This window comes from Engraulis encrasicolus, chromosome 7 (genome assembly GCF_034702125.1).
Source record: "Engraulis encrasicolus isolate BLACKSEA-1 chromosome 7, IST_EnEncr_1.0, whole genome shotgun sequence".
NCBI classification, from domain to species: domain Eukaryota; kingdom Metazoa; phylum Chordata; class Actinopteri; order Clupeiformes; family Engraulidae; genus Engraulis; species Engraulis encrasicolus.
Genome location: NC_085863.1, coordinates 29,737,107 through 29,747,106, shown reverse-complemented (window position 1 = coordinate 29,747,106; position 10,000 = coordinate 29,737,107). Strand labels below are relative to the sequence as shown.

Genomic DNA, 10,000 nt, shown 5'->3' with positions numbered 1-10,000 from the left:
ACCAACACAAACACACCAGCATTACTCCAAATCCTCCTCCTCTCTACCGCTCCATTCAGCTCTCCATTCATACAGAACAGGCAAACCAACAACCTACAATCAGGGGAGCCGACAGGGTGGGGGACAAAGGGGTCAGTTGTCCCAGGCCCAGGGAGAAAGGGGGCCCAGAATTGGGTCCTCACTACATTGCATGTATTGGGTAGGGGGTGCTGTTAGCCAAAGCTGTCAGTGGCCCTGACAATCACGACCAAACAACACACTACCACAACCCATCATTTGCTCTTTATCTCTCAACTCCGACAGCTGAAACCAAATGCAAGCGCTCAATCACAGAGCTAACATACTGTACTGTACACGACAGATTGGAGAGGTATTACCCAAGATCTCATCTCATCGCTGAAAATAGAAAAAAAATCACAATACCAATGATTTTTTCCCCTCTTCTTTCCTATATTAATATTTAATATTTAAGGGGGTGTCTTGCCCCTACTAATCAGCCGCTGGTTGAGATTACTTGGAGAGAGAAAAGACCAACCCCTGTCCTGAGCCAAATAAACACATGTTAATCTGACCTTGTTTACATGTGTGTGCCATGTCAGATGTGGTTTAAGGAAAGTAATCTGGTATTTGCTGAATGGTTTTACTGAGGAACTTCACTGCCTTTGATGTGCTGCACCTACAGTACTGCTCAATCACACACACACACACACACACACACACACACACACACACACACACACACACACACACACACACACACACACACACACACACGAACTCTGAATGACTCTCTCTCTCTCTTGATACTCTCCTCTCCTCTCCTCTCACTGCTGCCCTGTCTCTCTCTCTCTCTCTCTCTCTCTCTCTCTCTCTCTCTCTCTCTCTCTCTCTCTCTCTCTCTCTCTCTCTCTCTCATACACACAGCCATACACACACAGTACACACAGACACGACTTTTGCCCTGGCTGATTTCTTCTGCCGGCATAATGCAATTTGGCGGAGTGGTAAAGTGGGAAAGATGAGCCGCCCGCGCTGTTCGCTGGCGCTGCAATCTGCGACAGTAATCTTGGCCTAAGTGGACTTTTTGGCGGCCGCCGAAATTGTGCGTTTGGATTAGGCAGATGGAGGAGCATGAATCCATCTGATAGGATTAGAGTCCCCACTCGTGCCTTTCTCTAGACCATCTGCTCTCTGTGGTCCCCCTTCACAAACAACAACACAACACATGACACACACACACACACACACACACACACGCACACACACATACACATGCTCATCTGACAACATACACACGCTCATCAACACACACACACACACACACACACACACACACACACACACACACACACACACACACACACGCACACACACAAACACACATGCTCATCTGACAACATACACACGCTCATCAACACACACACACACACACACACACACACACACACACACACACACACACACACACACACACACACACACACACACACACACACACACACACACACACACACACACACCACACATGCTCATCTGAAAACACACACCCACACTCACACAGACTGACGAGCACATGCAAAAACAGCACATAATGACAAAAGTGTCGCAACATTCAGATCCATAAAAGAGTAAATAAATTCAAGAAAACAAACTGTGACATTCAGAAGTGTGGGCCCAAAAAGCAAGTTAATTTCTCAACTAGGAAAGAAAAGCATGAGTACATTGCTGGCCTGCACTTCAGACAGACAAACGCACACACATAACAGACCCCCACACACAGAAGCACACTGCCACCCATCCACACCCACACACACACACTCACATAAGCACCCACCACACACACAAGACACACACACATAAGCACACACCGACCCACACACAACACACAGACACGACACCCACACATGACACACACACACAACACACACATACACACGTGCCTCATGGGCAGAGCCACACTAGTAGGGACAGATTGCAGCCCATTTTGGGTCCCTGGGGCCCAAGTGTTCTGCTAGTAGCCCAGGGACAGCTCTTTCCGCTGGGCTGCTCTCTACCAAGATGTGCCCCCATATCTGTGGAGCCTGTACTCTCCTCTCCCATCCCCTCTCCTCTCCTCTCCTCTCCCATCCCCTCCCCTCTCCTCTCTGCTCCGCTCCTCTCCTCTCCTCTCCTTTTCCTTCCTCTCCTCTCCTCTTTTCTCCTCTCCTCTCCTTTCCCTTCCTCTCCTCTCCTTTCTCTTCCTCTCCTCTCCTCTTTTCTCCTCTCCTCTCCTCTCCGCTACCGTTTTAAAGGCTCAGTATGACAGCAGTCCTTTGTCTACAGGCTGTGTATGTGTGTGTGTGCATGCGTGTGTGTGTGTGTGTGTACAGTGCACATGTGACTTGTAGAGGAGCAAGTAGAAGAGTTCTCTCCACTGAAGCTCAAGTGGTTGCTGTCATGAAATATCCACAGAGCGCTGTTGAGAACCGAACCACCGCACTGCTGCCCTGCTCTCGACACTTTACAATGGCCCTTCCTTCCTCATAGTCCCTACAGGCCAAACATTCGAGCACTCTAGAATCTTTGCTACAGAACTCCCTTCAGTCAAATTATTTTTAAAGATATTTTTTAAGGGTTTGTATGCCTTTATTTTTTGCGATAGGACAGTGAGAGTGACAGGGAATCTGGAGAAGAGAGAGATGGGGAAGGTTCGGCACATGATCTGGGCTGGAATTGAACCCGGGTCGCCGGCGTAGCAGTGCAGTGCTCTGCCGTTAGTGCCACGGCAGGGCCTCCCATCAGTCAAATTCTCCGGTAATCAACTACAATACCCATAATGCAACACAATGTGGAGTGGCTCCACCGCCACAACCTGCATCAGTTCCGGAGCGCCGATACTTTGCAGACAGAGCATGCTCAGTTGTTTTAAATTAATGTAGTGTTTTGTGCTTACTTTAACTTGTCAATTTCACTGGATTTGATATATCGCTGTGTTCTGTCCCTTCTTTAGCAAATGTAACTTGTCAAATGCAGTTACACAGAAGTTGAAAAATAAAAACACATTGCCATGAATGCCTGCATGAGGAATCAAGAGTTTCACGTTGCGTTCTGTGCCTTATTTAACAAATGAAACTTGTCATTTGCGGTTTAAACAGAAGTTAAATAACGCATTGCATTAAATGCCTGCATGAGGAATCAAGAGTTGAACAATGGGTCACCAGTTAGGTGACACGACATCCCCAGAGCACTCCGAGTGTTTAATCATAGCTCTGGGATGGCCTTCAACTCTGCTACAATTCAAAACATACGAGCTTTACTTCATAAGTACTACTTCTTAGCTTCTTAGAGAGTGAGAGAGAATGAGAGAGAGAGAGAGAGAGAGAGAGAGAGAGAGAGAGAGAGAGACAGAGAGACAGAGAGGCCTATGAGAGAGAGAGAGAACAACCCAGAGAGAGAGAAAGAACGAGTGAGTGAATGAGAGAGAGAGAGAGACAGAGAAAGAGAGAGAGAGAGTCAGTCAGCGTGAGAGAGAGAGAACAAGCCAGAGTGAGAGACAGAAAGAAAGAAAGGAGAGAAGGGATTGAAGATATATGCTCTTAGATTCCAAAGCAGCTTCTGAGCGGCCCCTGGAGACTTGTTCGTGGGGCTTATCCAGCATATTCGATGTCAGCGAGAAATCACCGCATCATATGCTTTACCGCAGATCCGTAATCAAACACATTTTCGTTGACGTCTAAATCCCCGGCCGATGACAAATGAGAAACTGATTGGATTTGGCTTTTTAACGGCGAAAAAAAGGCCAGTTTGGCCAAATGCCGCGTCCCAGAGGGAGACCTCCACAACACAACACACGCCCATACTCGCACACACACGCATACACACATGCATGCATACTCGCACACAAGCACTCACACGCATGCATGCTCATATACATGCTTACACATCCAATCAGCACTCACACAAATCATACACAGTGTGTGTGTGTGTGTGTGTGTGTGTGTGTGTGTGTGTGTGTGAGAGAGAGAGTGACAGAGTGAGAGTGACAGAGAGAGAGAGAGAGAGAGAGAGGGAGAGAGAGAGAGAGAGAGAGAGAGAGAGAGAGAGAGAGAGAGAGGGAGAGAGGGAGAGAGAGAGAGAGAGAGAGAGAGAGAGAGAGAGAGAGAGAGAGAGAAAGAGAGAGACAGAGAGAGAGAGAGAGAGTTGTGTGTGATGAAAAGACTGTGTGTCTGCATGTGCAAGGGTGTGACAGAGAGTTGTGTGCATGACTACAGTATGTGCTAATGCATGTGGGTGTATGAGAAGAGCAAAATGTGTGTGTGTGTGTGTGTGTGTGTGTGTGTGTGTGTGTGTGTGTGTGTGTGTGTGTGTGTGTGTGTGTGTGTGTGTGTGTGTGTGTGTGTGTGTGTGTGTGTGTGTGTGTGTGTGTGTGTCTGGTGCTATAAGCAGAGTAAGATGTGCAATCTCAGTTGAAGACCCCAAGGGAAACACTAACCACTGCTCTCCCCTTCTCTCATAATTCACCCTTTAAAAGCTCCCAAATGGACTTGCTTTGTTTTTTTTCTCTCAAACTTCTCCTTCTTTTATTCTTTTTTGTTGTTTGTCATTTACCCCCCGCCTCCTCACCATCACCATCACCACCAACCATCACCAACATCCTTTCCTCCTCTCCTCCCTCGTTCGCTTAACGCAACGAGAGGAGACGTGCGGCAAAGTGCATTTTCTTGACAATTTTCGCCATCCATTATTGACGACGGGGCGTGCGGCCCTGGGTGTGGGTACAGGGTACGCGGCGCGCATGTGTGTCAGGGCTAATCTGTTCTGAAGGCTGTCACTAAAGGCAAGCGGAGACAGAGAGAGAGAGAGAGAGAGAGAGAGAGAGAGAGAGAGAGAGAGAGAGAGAGAGAGAGCGACCGGCTGCCAGGCGGGCGGGACGTGTCCCGTCCCTCTGCTTTCCTTTATCTGAGCGGCGTCAAGGTGAATGTACACTGACAACGTCATGAATAAGCGACCTCTTGCATTAAGCCATGCATTTTTTATACCAGCCAACTTCTGTCTTTTTTTTTCTTTCTTCCTTTCTCCCTTCCCTCCTTTTTTTTTGCCTTGGCTTCGACTTTGCATTCGTCTCCCGTCATTTCGAACATCAACAACAAACGAGAAACAATGAATAAACGTTTGCTGGCGCCATCCACACCAACCCCATTCGTTGGGCTGGATCTACTCTGCCCGGTGACGACTGCTCCACTCACGGGGGCCAAGCGGGCGGTGAATAATCAGTGAATGGGGAGGGCATTAAGGCAATGACCCGTCACAGGTCCCCTCAGGTTTAAATAAGTGATATGGTAATCAGAGAGCGGGGGGAAACTGCCGACATATGGACCACATTAGGGCTTCATTTCTCAAACGTTTAGCTCAGTCGTTCAGTCGTTCAGTCGTTCAGCGCCTTGTCCCTGACTTCATGATTAAGACACCCCAACCGAGCCACTAAACTGCGCAGCACCCTATTACTTTTTATTTTGACGTCAAACTGCCACCCAGCAAGAATGGCTAGAATAAACACTGCCAAGCGTCTCTCTAGCCCCTATGAGAGACACACACCGTACCAGTAGGGTAAAGGCGGTTACGGTATGGTCACCGCGATTAAATAATGACGAAAGGATGGAGGTAAGTGACAGAATTAAAAAGAAAGAAAAAAAAACAGAAAAGCCTATTAAGCCAAAGAAAAAAAAAGAAAGAAAGAAAGAAAGAAAGAAAGAAAAGAAAAGAAAAGGAAAAAAAAAGAAAAAGGAAAGAAGACCTGAGTGTGTGCCACACTCGAGCAGTCTTCAAGACGACGCAGGGCAGAACACAGATGGACTTTTCAGGCCACTGACGCTGAGGAAACACTGAGGACACAATACCCCCACCCTGCTGCGCAACTCATACCACCCCACCACACCACACCCCACCCTGCCATCCTACCCCCACCCTGCTGCGCTAACCAAACCATGCCACCCTACCATGCCACCCTACCATGCCACCTTGCCCCACTCTGCTGCGCTACCTAAACCATGTCACCCCACCCGACCCTGCCATCCTACCCTGACACGCAACCCAAACCATGCCACCCTACCCCAACCTGCCACCCCACCCCACCGCACCGCGCTGTGCTACCCAAACCATGCCACCCTACCCACCTTGTACTGCTACCCAAATCATGCCATCCTACCTGACCTTGCTGTGCTACCCAAACCATGTCACCCCACTCCACCCAAAACCCAACCCAACCTACCCTGCCACCCTAGCAAAACCATGCCACCCTACTCACCCCAACCTGACACCCTAGCAAAACCATGCCACCCCACCACAGCCCCATCCTTTTCAGGCCACTGACGCTGAGAGGGCACTGAAGAGTGGTGACACCTTACCATGCCACCCCACCCCACCCTGCTGCACTACCAAACCATGCCACCCCAACCCACAGTGCCAACACCGTCACCCCACCCCAACCCGAACCCCATCCTTTTCAGGGCAGAGATGCTGACTAGGCACTGAGGGCAAAGTCCTCCACCGTGCTACCCTACTGTGGTACCCAAACCACCCCAGCCCACCCCATGACACACACTACTGTGACCTTCTGCGTTACCCAAACCATCCTACCATACCCCACCTTAATGGTGCCATCCCATTCCACCTCAACCGGCACTATCCACCCCACCTCACCTTAAAAGAGAATTCTGGCCAATTTCCATGTTTTATTTATTATTAATAATATGGTGTTACTCTACAAAACAAGACAATTCAAGTCAAGTCAAGGATAGCATAAGCAATACAATTGCATGTTGAAATTGGCCAGGATTTACTTTTAATCGATTGATGCTTGCCCTGCACTACCCACTCCTTTCCACCTTCATCCATCTCAGCTCGCCTGCCGTTGCCCAATGCCTGGTTTGGAGCCGTGCCCAGGGAACAGCCAAGGAGTCAGACCAGGCCAGACAGGCAACAGTCCCGGACCAGCCAGGCAGGACTGCTGACAGTGTTGGCCAGCTCGCAACAAAGTCATCTGAAAGGGCCCCCAGACCCAACACACACAATGTAATGGGTACCAAATTCTGGGCCTCCTCTCTCCATGGGCCTGGGATAACTGACCCCTTTGTCCCTTCCTGTTTGCTTCCCTACAACCAGGCAACAGTCCCAGATCAGCCAGGCTTACAGTAGACCTGAGACGGCTGCTCTGGCGGAGGGCTCCTCCATACTTCATGGAGTCCGCCTCCATGAACCACAAGATAGTGTGATAGGAGAGGATTATTTATACAATGGTTGAATTCAACATGACTCTAATGAGGTTTTTAACACTTTTTATGAGTACTTTTTTACTCAGTAGTGACCAATATTTGAGTGTCCTGAATTATTATAAAGCAGAGAGAGCTGTAAGATGAAAAATTGCCCTAGCACAATCATCAAATTTAGATGTAAATGAATGTGCACGGTCCTTTTTAAACAAGTAAACTAAACTTATAATAATTATCAGAATAATAAATAACGGATACACATGTAATATGTAGTTGTATCATAGGTGAAAATTAATATTGCCAAATGAAATCCTTCATCAGCCTAAAGTAGTTAATGTTTAAGGAAATGTTAATGAATTGCTCTTTGTAGATAAATTGAATAAATAAAATAAAATAAAAATAGAAGGAACATATCGATATTCACTATGTGAAAATACAAATAAAAAAGGTGCGGAAATACACAATGATTTTCACATAAAAAGTAACATAAAACATAGAAAGTTCAGAGCTAACGTAGCTCCATAAATAGCCCAAGTATTACCTTGTTTGCTTAATAGATGTATTTTTTCATTTGAATTTCAAGCAATATTAGAGAACAAACTATTAACTAGAAGCACTCAGAGAGCGCAGACCTCCGCCAAGGAAGCTGCTTGATAAAACATTTAACTATGTTACACCCTGTCTATCTGTCTTGTTTTTGAAGAGTTAGAAACTGGAATGCTGCAATTCAATTTGCGGTCACTAGGGGCGTCTAGATGTATAGGCCGGCAATGGTGAAGAATCTTAAAAAACGTCCTGGTTCCGGTTCGTGTTTCGGATCACCACCAGAATTGAATCACTTGGGTCATTACCAACACCCCCACAAATTTCCGTCCATATCCGTTCAACAGTTTTTGAGTTATGCTGCTGACAAACAAACAAACAGACAGACAGACGGACAAACAGACAAACCAACGCGACCGAAAACATTACGTCCTTGGCGGAGGTAATAAAACGTCTAGCAATATTAATGGACAAAAAATAAAAGCCTATGAATAATGGGGAATGCATGTTCCCAGAAATATCCTTCGATCCAAAAGGGGGTTGTGCTGTTGAAATAGTTTGGGAAACACTGTGATAGTATACTGTACGTATACAGGGCCCTACATTAACTTTTTTCACCAACAATCAAAATGGCTAGTAGATGTTAATCTCACAAAGCCAAACACACTCACTAATGGGTCAAAGTGGCTAGTAAGTTGGTCTTTCCTACCAGCCAAACTGAAATTTCACCAACATTTGGCTGGTGTTAATTTAGAGCGCTGACTGTACCATATATGTGATATGTGCATGGGGAGGTTGTGGTGCTGAGTGGTGTGGTGCTGAGTGCAGATTAATTAGGATGAGCTGTACTGCTCTGCTCTGCTCTGCTCTGCTCTCCTCGCTCCTCTCCTCTCCTCTCCTCGCCTCTGCTCTGCTCTGCTCTCCTCTCCTCGCCTCTGCTCTCCTCTGCTCTCCTCTCCCGTCAGCTCTCTGCTCTGCTCTGCTCTGCACCATTGGCCACATGACTGGATGACTGGAGAGCCAGAACAGGTTCAGGTCAGGGCCAGCAACCCTCTACTCTCTTAGCACACAGACACACACACAGACACAGACACACACGCACACACACACCAACACACACACACACACACACACACACACGCACACACACATTTCTGCACATACCACTGAGCAGCATGTGAGTGCTCACACTTCACCACATAGTCTTGCATTAATCTTTCCTGCACATCAAAATTAGTTAGATGAGTTCAATGACTGTGTGTGTGTGCGCATGCCTGCCTGTGTGTGTGTGTGTCTGTGTGTGTCCATCCATGTGTCCATGTGCCGCATGTGTGTGTGTGTGTGTGTGTGTGTGTGTGTGTGTGTGTGTGTGTGTGTGTGTGTGTGTGTGTGTGCGTGCGTGCGTGCGTGTGTGCGCGTGCGCATGTGTGTGTGTGTGTGCGCGTTGTGTGTGTGTGTGTGTGTGTGTGTGTGTGTGTGTGCTACATGTGTGTGTCACTCCTCTCTGTCTTTGTGGCAGGCTAGTCCGTGCTGTCAGAGCGCTGTGGCTTTGCTGGCCCCACTGCATACTTAATCATCGGATAATAAAGTGTGGGAGCATGCGATCTGACAGGAGGGCCATCTCTCTCTCTCTCTCTCTCTCTCTCTCTCTCTCTCTCTCTCTCTCTCTCTCTCTCTCTCTCTCTCTCTCCCTCTCTCTCTCTCACACACACACACACATGAAAAAAGCACATGTGCGAGTGCGCACACACGCACGCGCACACACGCACACACGCACACACTCACACACACACACACACACACACACACACACACACACACACACTCACTCACTCACTCACTCCACATCAGGAAGGAAGCAGACACATTGACTCCAGTTTCCATTTATCTGGCGACTCCATGCTTCCATGTAACGGTGTTATATCAGCAAATGGAAGACATGCGTGTGTGTGTGTGTGTGTGTGTGTGTGTGTGTGTGTGTGTGTGTGTGTGTGTGTGTGTGTGTGTGTGTGTGTGTGTGTGTGTGTGTGTGTGTGTGTGTGTGTGTGTGTGTGTGTGTGTGTGTGTGTGTGTGGGTTGGGGGGTTGTCTGCACATGTTCCTGGGCTTCTGATTGTTGCACATTTGTGGATTCGATTCCAACCACAAAAGGGATGTTACTGTCTAAATAAAAACAAGCAAACACCAAATCCACCCTCTGCACACAACCCC

At 47.7% G+C, this 10,000-nt stretch overlaps 1 protein-coding gene across 6 annotated transcripts in view; it reads right to left on the bottom strand.

Annotated features, from left to right (window-relative positions):
- LOC134452701 (transcription factor COE1-A) overlaps positions 1–10,000 on the bottom strand; it is a 307,435-nt gene that overhangs the window by 89,043 nt on the left and 208,392 nt on the right. The window lies entirely within an intron of this gene.